The 19111-nt window shown below is 36.8% G+C and overlaps 1 protein-coding gene across 6 annotated transcripts in view; it reads left to right on the top strand.

Annotated features, from left to right (window-relative positions):
- Positions 1-19111, top strand: part of FAM19A5 (family with sequence similarity 19 (chemokine (C-C motif)-like), member A5) — a 429216-nt gene that overhangs the window by 358448 nt on the left and 51657 nt on the right. The window lies entirely within an intron of this gene.

The following is a 19111-nucleotide window of genomic DNA, read 5'->3' as shown; positions in this document are numbered from 1 at the left end:
CCCCTTATTCCAGTCCAAAGCATAGCTTTCAGAAACAAACAGGAAGTTATGATCCTGAATTTTCTGTCATTTGTAGCTGAGGCTGTTGACGAATCAGAATCTTTGGCTATATTTAAGCCATGTCTTGAGTCCTTCATGCACTGAGGAGGCTAAATGGAAATAAAATTCTCATGAAGCTGAGGAACCTCAATATAGGGGGGCCAGGATATTGCTATGTAACATTCAAGTTCTCATGCATATTACTAATGCTTCAAATGGTACAGTCTTTTCAAAGCTGTGCACTTCAGTGTGGTACCAATGTACTGAAACTAACCCATTCTGTTCTCCATCATCCTTATCAAAATACACATCTTTGTGGCAAATAAATGATATTTGAGTTCTAAATCTGAAATGCTAGCAAATGGTTTGTGATTTTTGTAGACTTCATGTTGAAAGGAGCTGGCAGAATCTTGAAGAACCATCTGAAAGAGATTTGGTGCCTTCCTCTGTCCTGAACCAATACTGGTTCTACTGATGTTCAGTGTTTCACACTGCCTGAAAAGAGACCTCAGATAACTCCAAGAATAACTTGGAATAAAATGTTTAGGTTGAAATCATGATTTGTTAACATCTCAAATAGTTCCATGGAAGTAAATAGGGAACCATGGGGAGACAAGGCAACATGTCTTTTCAGATTTTAATGGGGAATTATAATAGCCTCACATTTCATTGTGCTTTATAAAGTTATGGAAAATATGAATACTCATTTCTGCATGGGCTCTTTAAAAGATATTGCAATTCCTGTGCAAATAAATAAACTCAATTTTCAGATAGATTTCTAGAGATAACTTTTTTTTCAGCATTCCTTTTTCTTAACTCATATTCATATTGAGAGGTTGCTTCTAGCATTCAGTCGCATCTTATTATGCTAAACTGGGGACATGACAGATTTATCTTCAGTGAGGTAAAACGGTTTTATTGATTAAAGCTTAGGAATTTGTGTGTGTGTGTGTGTGATATTGGTTAATCTGTATTTAAAACCAGTTAGTTCACTGTAAAATGAGCTACATTCTGATCCGTTTGAGGTGTGAACTGCAGCTATTTGGTTTGCTTTGAGTAAGTAAACCAAAGCAGATTCTACCCCAGGCGGTAATAATGTTGCAAATCATCTGTTTGCTGTTTTTTTGGAATAAAGTTTGTTTTCAGTAAAAAAAAGACCAACCAAAAACTTCATGGGTTGTTTTTTTTTTTTTTTCTGTGCTTTGAAACCAGAATTCTGAAATATAAATAAAACCACATCTGTAATTTAGGGAGCTCATTGACTATTACTTCACAGTATGAAACCACCCAATAAATTCTGAACATCTGAAAATGTTCAAGTGTATACAAAACTGTGTATACAAAACTGTAAAAGCTGCATTTTAAAGAATGCCTATTTTATTAAGTTGGTCTTGATTAAAAAAAAACAAACAACCCCCCCGCCCCCCCAAAAAAAAAAACCAACAACTTTAATTTGACATTTGTCAGTAAAAATTATATTAAAAATACAGGGAATTATATTAAAAATACAGAGAATCCTACAGGGGTAGGATTCTCATCAATCTCCTCAAAAAGAAAAAAACAAACTTAACTTTTAAATATGGAATGCCCAGGGCATAGACAATTGAGATGTACAATAGATGATTCAGGTCTCTGTGTGGGAAAATTGCAGACCCATCAAAGAGTGGATGTGAAGAGGCTGATACTAGATTTAATTACAGTTGTTTAGCACCTTAGTCACCGTTTACATTTATGTACGCCTTTCCAAATACCGAAATAGCATTGCAACTGGTCTAAGAAATTAACGTGTTAAGAATTAGTACATTATTAAACTGAGATTGACAAAAAGGGAACAAGAAGAACTAAACCCCATTCGTATTAGTAATGGTAATATTGGGTCTTTTTGTGTTTTGACGATTCTTAGCATTACAGATAAACTTTCTAAATGGGATTTAGTATCCTCAGTTTATCGTTTTATTGCATTCAGATATGTAATGGTATTGAGGACATCTTGCATAGGGTCATGCGTAATTGACATAGAATGTATAGTCTTGGGCCATTGTGGGGTGGCAGCTGGAAGCCGTGCAGGAGACGCTGGTTCACTACCTACCTGCCTGTGTTAAGGAACTCAACCTCATTCCTCATTTGCTAAACCAGACAATTTGATACGCTGCTGCCTACTCCTACTGTGTGTGCCTCCTGATAGATTGACATTGTCTGAAGGTTCTGGTTTTTTGCATCAATATAAGAAAATCAATTTTCATTTAATAAGTAATTGCAAAGAGAGATTATCTGAGGAAACAACCCTGAAGATTACTTGTGCAATTCCTTGATTCACTATAAGTAGCACAACAGGCATAAGAAGTGATTTAGTACATGCTATATGCCGTGTGGTTGAACTGAAGGAGGACTACAGAATATATTGTACATGTGGAAGAAAAAATGATTTGATAATGCAAATGAGGAAGAAAGCTGGAAAAGACAACACAGAACTTGATTATATAGTTTAAATCACGTTTTTTGTGGGAGTGTAATGGAAAACTATAAAGGATAGGAATTGTTAGATCAACATCAAGAAATTAAATGATGCTAAAATTATTACACACCCTTTTCACACAGTGAGAATGTTCGTGGTACAAGTGTTAGAAGATGAAGCTGTTGCACATGTATGTCCATTTTGGAACATTAATTTTTTAAGAATACCCCCAAAGATTTCTGTTAAATCATGCAAACCAAGCTAGAATTCTTGGACTGAACAAAACAAGCAGTCAATAAAGAAAGTGAAATACGTGTTATAGTACAGGGATTTTTATAATACATTTGACATATTATTTCTTAAAGTCATACTTGAAAATTAATTCAGAAAGGCCTGTCACTGTGAAAACTGCCAATTCCACAAGGTACTGATGGAGAACCTGTGAACAGCACATAATAACAGTTAACAGGAGCGTATTGATCTAGGTCAAGGTGGCCTAGGAAGTGACAGATTTGTGAAACATCCAATGTTATTTTATTAAGAATGGTTTCAAAAGCATAAAAGATGTTAAGCTCTTAAGTGTTATTGAAAATCTGTGGAAGGCAGGCACATAACAGACACTTCTGTTTTCTGATATGCCCCTGCTATATTTCCTTAAGTATTCAGAATAGAGCTCCGATACTAAGTAGCATTATGTCTGCACACAACTTTCTTTGCCTTGATTGCAGACCTAAAGGATAAGGTTGCCTGTTTTTTCATCTAGTTAACTAACTCCTGCCTGTGAGACATTTTTCTCACCAGCTCCTCCTGTTCACTTGCCTGTGACCGTGCTATCATGGTAAAGCTTGGGCTATTCCTCTGTTTCACTAGAAACAGTCTCATTACATGCCTGAACCATGAGGTTGGAAGGGAACAAAACTGGCTCATCCTTGACCCAAATAAAACCAGGCAAGGATGGGACAGTAAAATCAAACAGCAAAATACAGAAGACTAGGACCTTTTCTTTCAACTGACAATGCAGCTTTGTGGTAGCCTAAGCCACCCCCCTTTGGCTGTATATGCCTGACCTCTGTGTTGGGCAGGCTCTAAGCGCTTGTGGAAATGTCTGGGATGCCAAACAGGCATCACTTTTTGCCAGGTTAGTTTTCAGCCACATCAGCTTCTGATTACAATACTGCAGATTAACCCAGAATAATACAGATACAGAGCAGTTTAAATTATTCTGGGCCAAAACCTATGGGGTATGCCTTTATTGTTGTTCCAGTGCCTGTTGGATCATCAACAAGTCATGCTGGATACCTAGTTAATTTTTTTTCAGCTAACGTTGCTGTTCTTCCCCATTTGCACTTACTAAAGAATTCTAAAAGTTACCTCTGAGGTGCAGACAAAGCATATGAAATACATCCCTCATATTAAATACACTGGTTTACCCTACATGAAGGGGAGAAAATATTTGAAAGCTCATGTCTAAACTGTGGAGGATGCCATACTTGTGTGGAGTGGGGATTTTAAAGGTAGCCTCTCTACTCTTCTATAATCTTCCCCATTTACATTAAAGCATTTGTAAGGACATACATTGCAATTCTAAATTTGCATGCTGTCCCTGTGTGAATAATGTGGTGACAGATTCATTTATGGATAAATATTTATTCCTACTGATGGATATTGGACATCTCTAGGTATATAGAAATCTGGATTTCACTTAAGACTGAAAGATACTCCCTTAAGGAAATAATTTTGGTGGTTGGAAAGGAAGCAGGATTTTGATGTGGAGAAATTCTTTTGGAGGAATGTTGCTGAGACCTAGCTGGATATAGAATCATCATAGGATCATAGAATAGTTTGAATTGGAAGGGAGCTTAGAAATCATCTAGTTCCAGCCCCCCTGCCAAGGGCAGGGACACCTTCCACTAGACCAGATTACTCAATAGATGTGTGATAATACAGCCAAAAACAGCTTGCAAGGAGCCAGTTCTGACCATTGAGTCATAAAACTAAAAAGGAGAGGGAGGAGGGGGAAAGCATGCCATCAGTAAAAATTAAGTGTTTAATCTCTGTCAGTAGTTAAAAATGTTGGCTGAGATCTGCAGGGCTTAAGTGTGTTGTAAATTTTGAAGACCAAATGCAAATAATAATTAAGACCCTAAATCTTGTGATAAAGGCCAAACTCAGGAAAGTAATGCACTTAAGAAGGGAAGCATATAGGCCCAGTATGGTGTTTCCTTTATTACCTGAGATCCATATCAACCTAGAAGAGATCAAGGAAACAACATAAGGACATTCATGTAGTACCTACAGAGTATATAGAGTAGGTTGGCACACCACTCCACAAATCACACTGCCTGCCAGACTGGGGCATATCCCAGGTGAGGCCCCTTTGTAGTCCTTTTGGAAACTCTTGTGCAGAAAGCAATTCAAGGCTGATGGTTCAAGATGGTGAAAATAAGTAAAAAGAAACTTAAGTTTGTGGCCTGGTAGGAAGTGGACTCCTCTGAGCAAGAAGCACTTAATACTGATCCTACTGCTGCTTTTTTGTGTGCGCTTATTTCATTGAATATGTGTATGACTTGAGGTCATGCTTTTGTGCTGGATTCAGAGCTGTACAGGTGATTTAGGCATAGTTTGGGCACTGGTAGCATATTAGAAGTCCTTTAGGGACTCAGGCATATTTTAGGTGCTGAAACACTCATTTCAGATAGTGTTAGAGCTTATTCGCTTTGCTCTCAAACCAAGTTATTTATGAATACCTCTGGAACTTCTCTTTGTGTCCTGTTCTGTCTGCCCCCAAAATTATTTTCCTTCTGTTTGCCTTGGGTGGAAGCTTGGCAATTAAAGGCTGACTAGGTTAAGACTTAAATGGAATTTCAAAGAAGGATATCCATAAAAATTGAAAGATAATGTAAAAGTCCCTAAAAGAGCTAAAATGTAACTGATGGTAGCTCCTGTGAAAATGTAGGTAAAACTCACCCTAATCCAACAGGAAAATCAAAGAAAAACCAAATACACGTAGAATTGTCTGTGTAGAGTTACATAAAGCACAAAAATTTGTTGAACTGACTGAGGTGGTGGCTAATAGGGGAGACAGATGAAGCCAGTAACAATCCATGACTAATTCAACATTGTAAAATCATAGAGGAAGCATATAAGGTGGCCTGCAGAGACAAAAGTATGGATAGAGAAAAATTTAGGAGAAAAAAAATCAGCAGTTCAGTCTATTAGGCTATGAAATAGTTTCTCAGATCTGGAATCTCTGACAATTGTTGAGTTCAAAGCTTGCTTGGACAAAGACCTAGAAAGAGTACTGTGGGAATCAATCTTGTATTGGTAGGATATGAAACAGATTAACTGTTTGGTTTTTACGAGCTCTAATGTTCTGATTATTTTTTAACCATCTTTATAAAAGCCATAGTGGAGTAACTCATAAACCTTATGAGGGGAAGATTGTGATACTGTGAGATTTCTTTGTCTCATCAGACAGACAATCTTTCTTACAGAGAAATTTTTCTGTTCAGACAGACAGACACTGGTCACAGAAATTTATTGAATTGTGCTGTGGAGTAATATTCCATCTTCTTTCAGGTGACTGAAAGGGTATGGATGGATGGTAGGGGTTTTGTCAGCAGTACATCAGTCTTATGTATCCTGTAGCCTGAATTAGAATGAACTCGCTTCCTATATCCTTGAAATCATTAACAATAATAAAAGGACCAACTAATTATTATAAAATAAAGTGAGAACCAGTAAAACTCCACATAGGCCAGTTTCCCTGAGGGCTTCTTGTTGTTATTCTTTTCCTTTTTCTTCCTACCTCTTTTCCTTCCTACCTCTTTTCCTTTTCTCCATGAAGACCTGAGAATGTCTTTTGAGAATGTTTTTTCCCTTACAAAAAATTCTTATAATTGTTCCAGACACAAAGGAATTACACATCATTGGGTGTGGCAATGTCAAATATGTAAAAGGAAAAAAAGTGTCAGTTATGTGAACACTGATACTTAGTTCTTATAATAGTAGAGATAGCCTTCTGAATCCTTTTCCCTCTAGATAGCTCTCAAAGGAGTTTCATCACCCATTTGAAAGACACTTGAGACTAGGTGGGGTGAGGTTGAATGGTGATGTTTATTATGCCTAATCACTGATATATTTTAATGAAAGATGGTATTTTGCAGACTTCTGAGGTAAATTCTTGTCTTCCATGTGAAGTGAGTCATACAACTGAAGGGGCATTTAGTGGTCTAGGTGATGTCTTAAGGAACGGTACAATCCTTAATGTATACGGATCACTGTAGCTGAGACATGTGCAGGGCTGCTTTGGGTGGAGAGGGCACATCCTCCTCCTGTAGCATCCTCTAGATGTTTGATACACAGCTGTAATGTGGGAAAGATCAGGTACAAGCCAATTTATGAGTTTTTCACTTTGGCTGAAAGATGACACACCTGGGACTTGGACTAGGACACCAATTATATGATGAGATTTCTTTCTGAGAAATGCAAATTTTGAATTTAATTCATAGCGAGGCACAGCCTAGGTGTCTGAGCTTTAATATCCAGCCAGAGGAGTAGGTGCCTATCTAGGTCTCCACCAGGAGATTGAATTTTCTGTTCTCATTGGTTATGTAGACAGGTTAAGTATCTCCAGAAGATAAAATCTCTTCAGGCTGTTTTTTTTTATCCAATGTCAATATAAAAATGCATATATATTTCATTGAGAGAGGTCCCATCCTCTATTCTGTTCCCTGATGAGTGTCAACTACTGGGCTTGGACAGGTTACCCTGTCTCTTCTCCACGGGACTTCAAGATTTGCTGAAAAGTGGTTTAGCTTTTGGAAGAAGAGTGAAAAACAGTCTGATTTGAGGTATTTGCCTTGTGATCATGGTCGTGATTGTGGAATGCAGAAACTGGGGATTCAATCCCCTTTTGTGATAAACAGGCCTAGATGCATCCTAGATGGATGGTCTAACTACTAGACTGACACGCAAAAGATGAGGTAGTTGTAGTTGAGGTACAGCCATGTCTTTCCTGACTCCTCCTGGTGGTTTCGCCAGACTTGATATTCTTGCCTGCCTAAATCTGGAGGAGAGCAGAGGGGCCTTAGTTTAGAAAGACAGATATCCATCTCCTCAAAATACACACTTCTAAGTGTATGTTACCAATGAAAATTTTGAATTTCATTAAAATGTAAATTTCATACTAATTTCAGAGATATCTAATAAATATAAATTCTAAAAGACATGCAAATTAGATTGGATTTGGCAGGTTTAGAGTTTTATGATTTAACCTGAAGTTTTAGATGGCTTGTCTTATCCTTTCATGTTACTTCTCAAGTGATCAGTGCAGAGTTGTTGTCTCAGGCTTTTGAAATTTTTCCATAGTAAGTTGTTGTTTATGGAAGAAGAAGAACTTGGAGCCATTAGGAAATCTGAACCAGGCTGTGGTATATCTTGGCTGCTGCAGGCAATCCAGAGGATCAGATTTACCCATATAGGACCAGAGTAAGCATGTTGAGTGGAGGCTGGGGGAGTGATGCAAAATGCATTTGAGGGAGGCAGATTCCAAAAATTAAAGTTTGATGCCTAGCTTTATTTATATAGTCACATTTTATGTCTTTATTTTTAAGTCATATCTTCCCCTGAGGCCCTCATTCCAGGAAACAATTTGACCTGGAGGAGGACAGCTTTGCCTTCACCTCAATTTTATTTGTTGTTTGGGAAGGAAGATTAAGTGTGTACTGGCACTTTTCAGGTATAGCAGCCAACCCATTTTTCAGTAGGCTGTGTTACACTAAACACAATGCCTTTCATCTCTGTTTTTCCTTTGTGAACTGCTTTCTTCTCTTTCTTCTCACTCTTGATGTAACTAACTCTACTGAAATCAATGGTATTACATTAAGAATAAATGTGTGTGTTTATATAATAATGCTAGATAGTAGGTCCTCTAATTACAGTATGAATGCTTTGTCAAATGGTTGCGTTTCATCAGTATTTCTTCATCCTTCTTAATAACTGATAAAAAATATAAGACCACAGACAGATGTTTAAAGTTGTATTAGTAAGTCAAGCCAAGAGTACTTCAGTAGCATACTGTGCAGCTGTTCTGCTCAAGGGAGTGTGAAAATGTCTCTACCTGCATTACTGAAATACACTGTTCTGACGGGTTGTCATCTGAGTATTATGAGATCAATATATATACTTAGTAATGCAGAAATCCACTCCCATTCCATGGCCTAGAAGTAATATTTTATTTTTCATTAAGGAAAATAAAAAGAAAACTAGGCCAAAAAATCCTCTTACCATAGGTTTTGTGCCAAGCTTTTATTTGTTTCTGATTCAACATATGAAATAAAACTCTAACTCAAAAGAATAGATATGCTGTGTCTTTAAGAGTGAACTTGAAGGAAATAAAAGGCATTGACAAAATCACATTCTCTGCAATATAGACATTTTAATGGAAGCTAGAAAGGCACGATTTTATAATGCATATATATTTTAAATGTGTCAAATTAATGAACTTTAAAATGCAACAAAACCTTTTGGAGCATCTCCCAAAGTGGTGCAGAAGTTGCTGACAAGGCAGTCGATATTTGAGTGTTATCCCTATTGGAAGATACAGTACTGAGCATATTTGCCAGCTCTTAACAAAATTATTGAAGTACAGGGAATTTGCATAGACATAACACAATTTTTGAAAGGAAAACAAAAAATAGACACGCACAAAACATCTGCCATATGAATGTCTGTATTCATACATAGAATTCTGCCATGAAACCAAGCATTGCAAAAAATTTGGCACCATAGCTTAGAGGAATATTGTAGCTGGGTTGTAAAAAGTGAAATATCTGCACAGCAGGGTTTATATGACTTTTCAAGGAAATCTTCATTACAGTGTTATAAAGCTTAACCAAAGTAACATAATCTGAAAGAAAAAAAAAAAAAAAAAAGAAAGCCAAACCAAAATCAAAATAACACTTATTTGCAGTTACCAGAAAGATAAAAGAATGTTAAAAGAAAAAGAAAATATTTTTTTAAATATACGTTACAAGGCAAATTCAAGTGTGTGGCGTTTTATTTGCCCTGTGAACTGTGGGACTAATGAAGCTGTAGTCTTTATTCCTTGCAATCCTGACTAGTTTTCTTTCATGTTACCTAATACTCCAAGACCCCCCGCCCTTCTCAGAACCTGCAAATGCCTCCAGTTCTCTTCTATGTCCCCTGCATCCCCTCCCTAATATGTCGTGTGCTCCTTCCCACCTACAAAATCTTGTACCCTAGCTGTCATTTTTGGCCTTCTGGCAGTAAGAACAGGCTGTTTCTGCTGACTGACCATCCAGCTGCAGTCCTTCCCACACCAAGAGCATCAATAAGCATTAATTTGTCATTAGTAATTTTTTTACTCTGCCCTCTAGCCAACCTTTGAAACGTTCAGGGAATTAGTGTTTTTTGAGATCTCTATCAAATTTAGTTGAAAGTGGTCTGCAGTCTCAAAAGTTAATGTTTTGAGAAGGGATGATTAAACCTCACGATCAGCAACCCGGTTAGGAGTGCTAAGTAATAAAGTTACTGTGCTATTGTTGGTATTTTCAAACTGATTTTTATTGATTGATTTTGTATGTATCACATGTTTTTAAATTCCATAGTTGTCACAGCTTTGTTGACAAAATGATGCGCTTGAAAAATATAATGGTGCTCCCAAGGGGACTATGAATAATTCATACTTTGGGGGATTTTTTGTTGGTGGTGGTTTTTTTTTGTTTTGGTTTGGTTTGTTTTTTCATTTTTAATGAGGCCTTGGTGCAGGCACAGACCTATTCACAAATCATGTAGAGGTTGTGAAATTTTTGCTAGCATCAACAAGACCGAAGACATACTGTACCGTATTGACTACAGCATCAACTATGAATTGTTGGTACAAGTTCTAAGTTGTCAGCATGCTGCATTAATAAAATTGCATTGAATTCTCTATGCATTAGTTCAAGAATAGCTCCCTAATTTCATATTCAGAGGAGAATGTTCCCCAATAAACCTTCTCGTACGATATGTCAGGAATATAGACCTTGTCTGTAATCACATGGTTCTGGGCATGAAGGCATCTTCTGTATACCTGAGAGACTCAGGATTTAGCCGGTCTTTGCTCCTCCACAGCTGGGTCTGTCCTATGCTGTGGTCCAGCCTTAGAAGACTTGACCCTTATGCATGGCCAGTGGTTCTCTTCATTCTATTACTTCTATATATTCTGGTTATGATTTCCATGTGTTGGGGTTTTAGTTTTTTTTCTTCATAGTATATGTAAAAATTTATGTTGTTGATGTATAATCAAACACTTTATAAGATCTTTAACCTTTTCAGTAATGAACAACATCCATTAAAATAAAACTGAGTTCTGTAAAAGCCCATAAGATAGAGATAATATTGCTCACAAGTTATTTCCAAGTGGTTTATTCTTAAGTGTTCGAATATCAGTGCAGAAAGAAACTAATAGGTTATATTTCTTAATTCCCTGATACTATCTTTGGGCACTATGAGTTCTGGAACAATCTCCTTTAAAAATGGTATTCCCTTAGGAGACAATAAAGAGAAAAAGATGAAAGAATAAGATAACTGCAGCAAAGATTATAAGCCCCCTAAAACAGAGCTTATGTCTGTGTTTGTAGTTTTTATAGTATATGTTTCAATAGAATATTTGGGTCTCAGCTCTAAGAATCTTCCCATAGAATCATAGAATGGTTAGAGTTGGAAGGGACCTTAAAGATCATCTAGTTCCAATCCCCCTGCCATGGGCAGGGACACCTCCCACTAGAGCAGGTTGCTCAAGCGCCTATCGAGCCTGGTCTTGAACATCTCCAGGGATGGGGCATCCACGACTTCCCTGGGAAACCTGTTCCAGTGCTTCACCACCCTTGCAGTAAAATCTAATCTAAATCTCCCCTCTTCCAATTCAAAACCATTGCCCCTTGTCCTTTCACTACACTTCCTGACAAAGAGTCCCTCCCCAGCTCTCCTGTAGGCTCCCTTCAGATATTGAAAGGCTGCTATAAGGTCTCCCTGGAGCCTTCTCTTCTCAGGGCTGAACAACCTCAACTCTCTCAGCCTGTCCTCATAGGGGAGGTTCTCCATTCCTTTGATCATCTTTGTGGCCCTCCGCTGGACCCGCTGCAACAGATCTATGTCCTTCCTGTGTTGAGGACTCCAAAGCTGGACACAGTACTCCAGGTAGAGTCTCACGAGCACAGATTAGAGGGGCAGAATCACCTCCTGTGACCTGCTGGCCACGCTTCTTTTGATGCAGCCCAGGATGTGGTTGGCTTTTTGGGCTACCAGTGCACATTGCTGGCTCATGTTAAGCTTCTCATCCACCAACACCCTCAAGTCCTTCTCCTCAGGGCTGCTTTCTAGACATTCTCCGCCCAACCTGTATTTGTGCCTGGGATTGCCACGTCCCAGGTGCAGGACCCTGCACTTGGCTTGGTTAAACTTCATGTGATTTGCATGAGTCCACCTCTCTCAGTATCTGCTCTACAGTCCAGTGGCTACCACTGCAGTGCTGACACCTGCAGCAGCCCAGGGAAAAGTTGTTTGGTACAAAGTGTCTCTCACCTTTTCCGTTGCAAAACTAGTTTGCAAAAGTTAGGAAATGAAGGTCTTAGTGATTTATCTCCAGATTCCTGAATCTGACTGCTCATTTTTGGTACAGTGCCTTTGTTGATTTTGGAAGCTTGCAAATGCATAATTTTTTGCATTCGGGTTTTCTGAAATACAAACAGGAATTTCCTTAGCTCTTTGTGAAGCAGAGGGATGCCTGGGGCAAAGGATGTGGACAAGGGAAAAAAGCAAAGCGGCAAAAAACGTTGTGGGTGATAGGTTGCTGCCATCATAGGTCTATGTAAATAAAGAACTGCAAATTAAAGGGCTTGTCAACAGTCATTTGTCTCTAGGACTTTGCAGAGCAGGGTGGTTTTTAAAGACTTAACATTTTGCTGGATGAGCCTTTGTAGAAGTGAAGTGGGTCTGAGTTGTCTATTCTTCAGATTGACATACTATAATTTCAAAACATAAATCTGTTACTATTAGATAATTTGGACACTCCATTCTCAGTAGAGGAAGACTATGGGTGCCTTTTCAGCCTGAATAAAGACTTTAGTACTTAATTTATTCATACAAATGGACATAGAGTAAAACAGTTTGACTGAAGTAAAAATATGGCAGTTGCATATTAGGCTGGGCTTTCATTTTTGGCCTCTGAATGAGCTAAAATCAACAAGACTTATTCCACCTCTGCACAAGCAAACTGTGAACATAACGGTAATATAATGGAATATATACCAACAGTTGGCAACCTTCAGAATAAATGTAAATTTTTGGCAGATTATTATTATTTTCTTCGTAGGATTCAAAAAACCCATTTTCCTAGTTAAAAAATAACCAAACAACAGTGTCCATCTAAGTAAACCAGGATTTAATATGGATCACAAATAATGAACAGTGATGGTTTCAGAACATTCTGCATTGTAAGTGTGCATAAATGCATGTTTTTCCTCAAATTTAATATATGGTTCATTGTTTAAATTTCCACTGTTTGGTTTCCATGATGGAAATCAAGAAATGTGAAGAATGCCAAGGGAGGTGATGCTGTAGTTTAGGTTATTTGTCTTGAAGCCTCAGAGAACAATGAGTTACTGCCTGGTGGAGGTTAATTCCTTGTTCTAGCTTTTGGGCTAAGAGATTACTTTAACTGTTCAGCATCTTACTTCCATCTTCTCTGTTTTAATGTTCTATGCTAACGTGCTGGAATGCCACTCACTGGCTTCTTGTTAAATGTGAAGTAGAAGAAATACACTGTTTTATTTATTGTACCAAATGAAGGAAAAAAAAAAGGCTGCTTTCATCTTCATGATGTGAAAGATGTTGGGGGATTTTATATCACTGCAGATGTTAGCAGATTTACGCCATGTAAATTGGGTATGTTAATGATGTTCCAAAATGTTCTAATCAGTGTTTATTCTGTCATATTTTATTTATATTTGTTTTTCAAAATGTATGTGTGTGTGATACAGGAAACTTGAAAATCATAATAAAGCAGCCGGATTGAAATATAGGTTTCAAGTTAACTACAGAGATATGTGTTTTAATTAAAATAGTTCATAAACATGTATTATGGGTACTCAGAGGAGTCCTTCTAATTTGTTTAGCAAAGTAGTGTTTTAAAATATTTCTTCCGCACTTATAGCAGAAGTCTTTTCAGCATAAACTGGACAGTCTGCTCATGATCCAGGAAAAATTCATTAAAATGCTTTAAAAGTACCTGAGAATTAATATTGATAAATTTTTACTCAGACTTCTAAGCTGAGCTCTTTGAAACTTTTCAATATGTTTCAGGAAGAGAATGTAAAGTTTTACTGGTGTATTGCAAGGAATACGGATGATAGCCATTAGGTTGCTACCTAGGAGTTAAACACCGTGTTTTCCATTGCTTTCCAGATTGTGGCTGAACTGTAAAAACTTTTGCGGGTCTTCTGAGGAGTTAGGTGAAATTTGGGTTAGGCACAATAGAAGATAGAAGCTTAGTTGGAAAAAAAGGCAGGATTCTCCCCAGAACACATGCTTCCCTGTGTACCAGAATGAACGCACACACACTGATATTTAATAAACAAGACAGGAAAATTTGAGATCAAACTGCGAAATGGGTAGAGAACATAAGTGCTTTCAGGACTAGGTAAAACTGTATATTAGATAATGTAAAAATGTTGTCTTGATGTAAGGTATCTAAATATTACTTTAGGAATAATTTGATTTTTTCTGCTATTACTGTGATTGTAGTGATACTTAGAAAGAGAAATAATTCAGTCTTTATTCTGAGTATTATTGCACAGCTATACCTTTGAGTCTCTTCCAAAGGCATTGTATCACAGTAAGCCCAAGTGACACAGAATTCATATACTGAACTTGCTAGTAAGTTGTTTATGTCATCCTGAAATCGGTTTTTGAAAAAGAAGCAATTACTAAAGACTGCAGCATTGTTCAGCATTTGTGTGCTTAGGTCTTACATGGAAGTACAGGGTATATTTTGGGTGATGCTTGAAAGCCAAAAAGACAGAATCTCATGCTTTTTATTTAATAGGTGAGAATGCTACACATTACAGAACAGCTTGAATTTTATTCCGTTTTGTGTGAAAGAAATTATTTTCTTTCTCTCCCTTTTTCTATACCCTCTCCACATGTGCTGTTCTGTTGGGGTTTTTTGTGGGGTTTTTCTTTTGGTTTGCTTTTTTCTTTCTTTTTAATCTTTATTGAGTGCTTGTTGTAATTATTTTCTTAAAGATTGTCTACATAACTGTCATTGATTATTTTTTTATTTTTTTTATGAATGTAGTAGTTAATTTAGTGAATATTAATGTAGTGACCTTGTTGAGGTCACTGAGTGGTAACAGGATTTATGGTGCAATCCCTGGAGACATGGTTTATAGAGTCTGTGTGTTAAACCATGATCCTACTGAAATCAGTGGAAATCTTCCTCTTCGGTGAAGTCAGAACTTCACATCAGTTTGAAGAGCAGCACAATCCACATGGTGTCATGTGATACTTGCCTCTGTGAGGCAACTGAAGGTGCAATATTAAAATTAGATATAGCAACATGGGTATTGGAGGAGCAAAACTAATGGGGAGATGGATTTGCTGAAACCTGAATGCAGTCCCAGAGAACAGACTAAAGCAGGAACTGGCAGAACTGAATAAGCTATTTAAAATCTTGACTGCATAGAACTCATGTTTTTCCTTCTGCAAGTTTGATGGAAAAGTTATAGCCATCTTTGGATCTCTCTTTAGCTAAAATTACAGGCACTTGCTTAGCAAATAACCTCAGCAGACACTGACTTTGATAATATTTCAAAGGTAATATTTGTGCAAGAATGAACTGTTCTGGAACAATTTCACAAGTGAATGAGAAAAAAACAATTTTCTCTGAAGATCAAGCTACTTGTTTCCAATTTTTTGTTTCAAACAAAAGTAATTTTCTACTCGACTAATGAGGAATATGATATTATTTTGAATTTTTGGGGTGTTCTCTTTAATTTTAATTTTTGCCTGTCTGGACTTCTTTTGTTACATCAAAAGACATCTTTGGACTGTTTTAATTGAAGGTTTTCATTAATAATCATCATTCTTCATAACAGTAGTGAAGGGTAAATGCAAATAAATAACTCTAATAAGGCTCTCTGATTTTTTTCTGTATACCAAAGAGATTCCCATCCTGTATTATTTACTACTGTACCGCTGCTCCACAGCTGTCTTCTGTATCACAGGAAATGAAAAATCACACTTCATATTGTGGGAAAGTGGCTTTAAGAACACTTGAGAGAGAACATAAAAATATTAAAAAATCCTGGCTAATCACATAAGAAGAGCATGATCTCAGTGCTTTCCCTAGAATTCCAGACAATTTTGTTTGATCATGTCGCCTTTTAAGATGTATTTGAGTACTGGATTACCTAGGAAAGAATAGTAATGTCTAGAGATTTCATTCATGGCTTCTGATCCTTGCTAATTGAGATTGGTTTTCTTACCTTAACCTGTAACTGCATCCATGTGCCCAATCACTGACTCAAGCCAAAAACAGCCTGGAGTTTTGCTAGGACCCAGAAATATGTGCAATATTCTTTGATAATTTGATTATTCTTCTGCTTGATAATAAGTGAACTTTATAGGGGTGTTGATAACTATGCTTTCTAGCAAGCAGACAAATACCAAGTTCCAATTCTCTTGTTTTCATTTCCAGTTGCCACTATTGTGTTTGGTACATATTTAGTACGCGTTACTATTCAATTGACTAACTCAGTCCCCACTGCAAGCAGAAGTCAAGTAAGCAATGAACTGAAGTCCACAAAATTTAAACTGCAGTATTATATATTAGAAGAAAATCCTGGGTGTTTGTTCTTCACAACTGCAAGTTTGTAACCCCCAAAACTTACTTTCCTTGTAATGCAACTGAATTTACTCAGTAACAAAGGAGAAAATTTGTTTTCTAATATGCTTTGGACACCTTTTTTTCTGTATATCTGCATATATATATTCTGACTGTAGTTTCACCGCAGACTTTGAACTTGACTAAGATATCACAATTGCAAAGACAGTGCAAGTGTTTAGAGCACAGCACTTTGTTACTGCAGAGCACAGAATTTGGGGAATTGATCATTTTTCTTCTCTCCCCCTTGTGGTTCAGCTTCTGGCAGGTCGGCTTGCTGCATACAGAGCCTGATTGATCTCTCACCGCATGGAAATGGCAGGTGCTTGTTAGGCCCCCAGTGGGACTTACTTCAGTCTGCAGCGATTTCTCTTTCTTCACACAGTATTGTTAATAGGCTCCATCTTTTGGCCTCTCAATCTTTAACCAGCAAACAAAATTGAACCTGTTAAATATATTCCATGTTTTAATTATGGTGCTTTAGTGCTCAAACACAGACACTTGGAGTTTAAAAGTGAATGTGTGCTTGCTAAAGGATAGAATATTTTATTGTTCAAATTATCTGTAGTCCACATCCTACTACATTTTAACAAAAATAAAACCTGAATAGGCAGGATTTTAACTCAAAATATTGCCTTCACAATTGATGAAATGAAAATGGATGCTATTTTTTAAAGAACTGTGGACTCATGAATAAAAAAATAGACTTCTTGACAAAAAAGAAATTAATCTTCATTTAGGAGGTTTTGCAAAAATGTGTTTAAATCACAAAACTGTTCATGAAATAGAGGTTTATAATGCGGATCTTTTTCACTTAAGGTATTGGTGAATTATCCTTGTATTTTCTCTGAAGTATTCACTGAATTAATTTACCCTGTAATATTGGAAGGGAGAGTTATCATTTAAGTTGTCTGTAGGTTATTGGTTTGGAAAAGAACATCATGTTATTAAACAATGTTCTAAAAAGCAAATTTTATGAAAAATTTAAAAATTGGTTTTAAACCGTTGTGGTGAGACTGAAAAGTAATACTAGATAAATGCTTCTAATAGTCTTCAGTTAGAAGATTTCCTTACAGTCCTAGGGCAAACTTGTCTATCGTCAACTGCCAATCATGGGATCTTATTTTACTTTTGTTTGCTGGATGGGAAAATGCACGATAAAAGCTATCTAGATCTTTACAGGCTGTGACTGAGTCGCTTCTCCATTAATCTTTTCCTTTGATAAGATATGTTGGACTCTGAATTGCTTAGAAGGTCTGTTTTCATTCCTTTAATTATTTTCTCAAATGTCCTCTGAAACCCCTCCATTTTATCAGAGATCTCCTAGATGACAATTATAGCAGAACTGAACAGACTGTTCCAAAATTGGTTGTAGCAGTGCTCTACTGACTCAGTAGTGAAGGTCCTCCCTTTATATGGACATTAGATAAGTCACTTACAAGAAGGTTATGTTCAACCCACAACCACAGGGATCAGCCCTGCTCATTTACCTGCTCACAGTATTTGTGTTTGTATATATTTGACCTGTGATGATATAGAGTGTTCATTGTGTTGCAAGTTACTTATGTATAGGTTAAAAATCATAGGGCCAAGAAGTGACCTATTTGAAAGAGAAAAAAGTTTGGTTTTCTATATGTACAGTCAATGAAGATGCTCCATTTATATTTGCAATTTGATAGGCAGCCAGCTAGCTACTTTTAATAAGTTTGTTTGTTTGTTTGTTTTTTAATCTTTATTATTTTTTAAAATCCAGTCTTTCAAGTAAGCACAATTTCTAAACCTAAGGTTATCAGCATTGTGATAGGATCAGGAATTCCTTTGCATGCACAGAGAAAATGTAAACGCTATGAAATAAAAGTTCATGTAAAGTGTATCTTTCTTTATGATCTTCTGGCTTAACAGTAGTCTGGGTAGAAACATAGTTAAGTGGGGCTTTCTATTTATACTACGTTGAAATTCTCCTATCTTCTACTTTTTAGAAGCTGGTGGGAGAAACTCCTTCCTTTTGAAAAATTAAAAATCATTGTATAACTTTTAGTAACTAAGAATGTGAGAGAATAATTATGATTGGATGCTTTCTGCTAGTTATTTCTCCATGAGTTTTTAGATATCATTGATTTGTATAAAAGCTTGGTGACACTTTGTGTAACAAGAAGATTCTGGTTCTACAAGTGGATTCTTTACTAAAAGCCTGGGTTTAGATTTTTAGAACAGAAGTGTAGACCTCTACATTAAAAATGATAAGGTAGTTAAGATTTAGTTTTGCGGTTGGAGTATCTCATGCCTTCAGTATAAATTTACAACTTAACACACACTACTTTTCTTTTGTGGAAAGAAATAGAAAAACTCATAAAGTGTTAGTCTGTAAGAGGTATTTTCTACATGCTTAAAATGTTGCAGTAAAAGTAGGAAAAACCTATGCAAAATCCTTAAAGACTACTTAGGGAATCTTGACAGTCCTACTCCTGTCCATCCTGATTTTATTATAGGAAAGTCTATTTCTTTAGATAGCTATCCATGACTGTGAGAAAGGCCATACAAAATGTAAGTTAATCTACCAAATCAAAAGTTAGCCTGTGTGAAATATCAACTTGCAGTTAAGATATAAGGAGTTGAAAGACCTCATCAAGGGGCTCAACATTTCGCGGGGATCAGTCTCACTTTTTCAA

This window comes from Calidris pugnax, unplaced genomic scaffold (assembly GCF_001431845.1).
Source record: "Calidris pugnax isolate Ruff unplaced genomic scaffold, ASM143184v1 scaffold44, whole genome shotgun sequence".
NCBI classification, from domain to species: domain Eukaryota; kingdom Metazoa; phylum Chordata; class Aves; order Charadriiformes; family Scolopacidae; genus Calidris; species Calidris pugnax.
The sequence above is the reverse complement of the archived record's forward strand: the minus strand, read 5'-3'. Positions and strand labels throughout refer to the sequence as shown.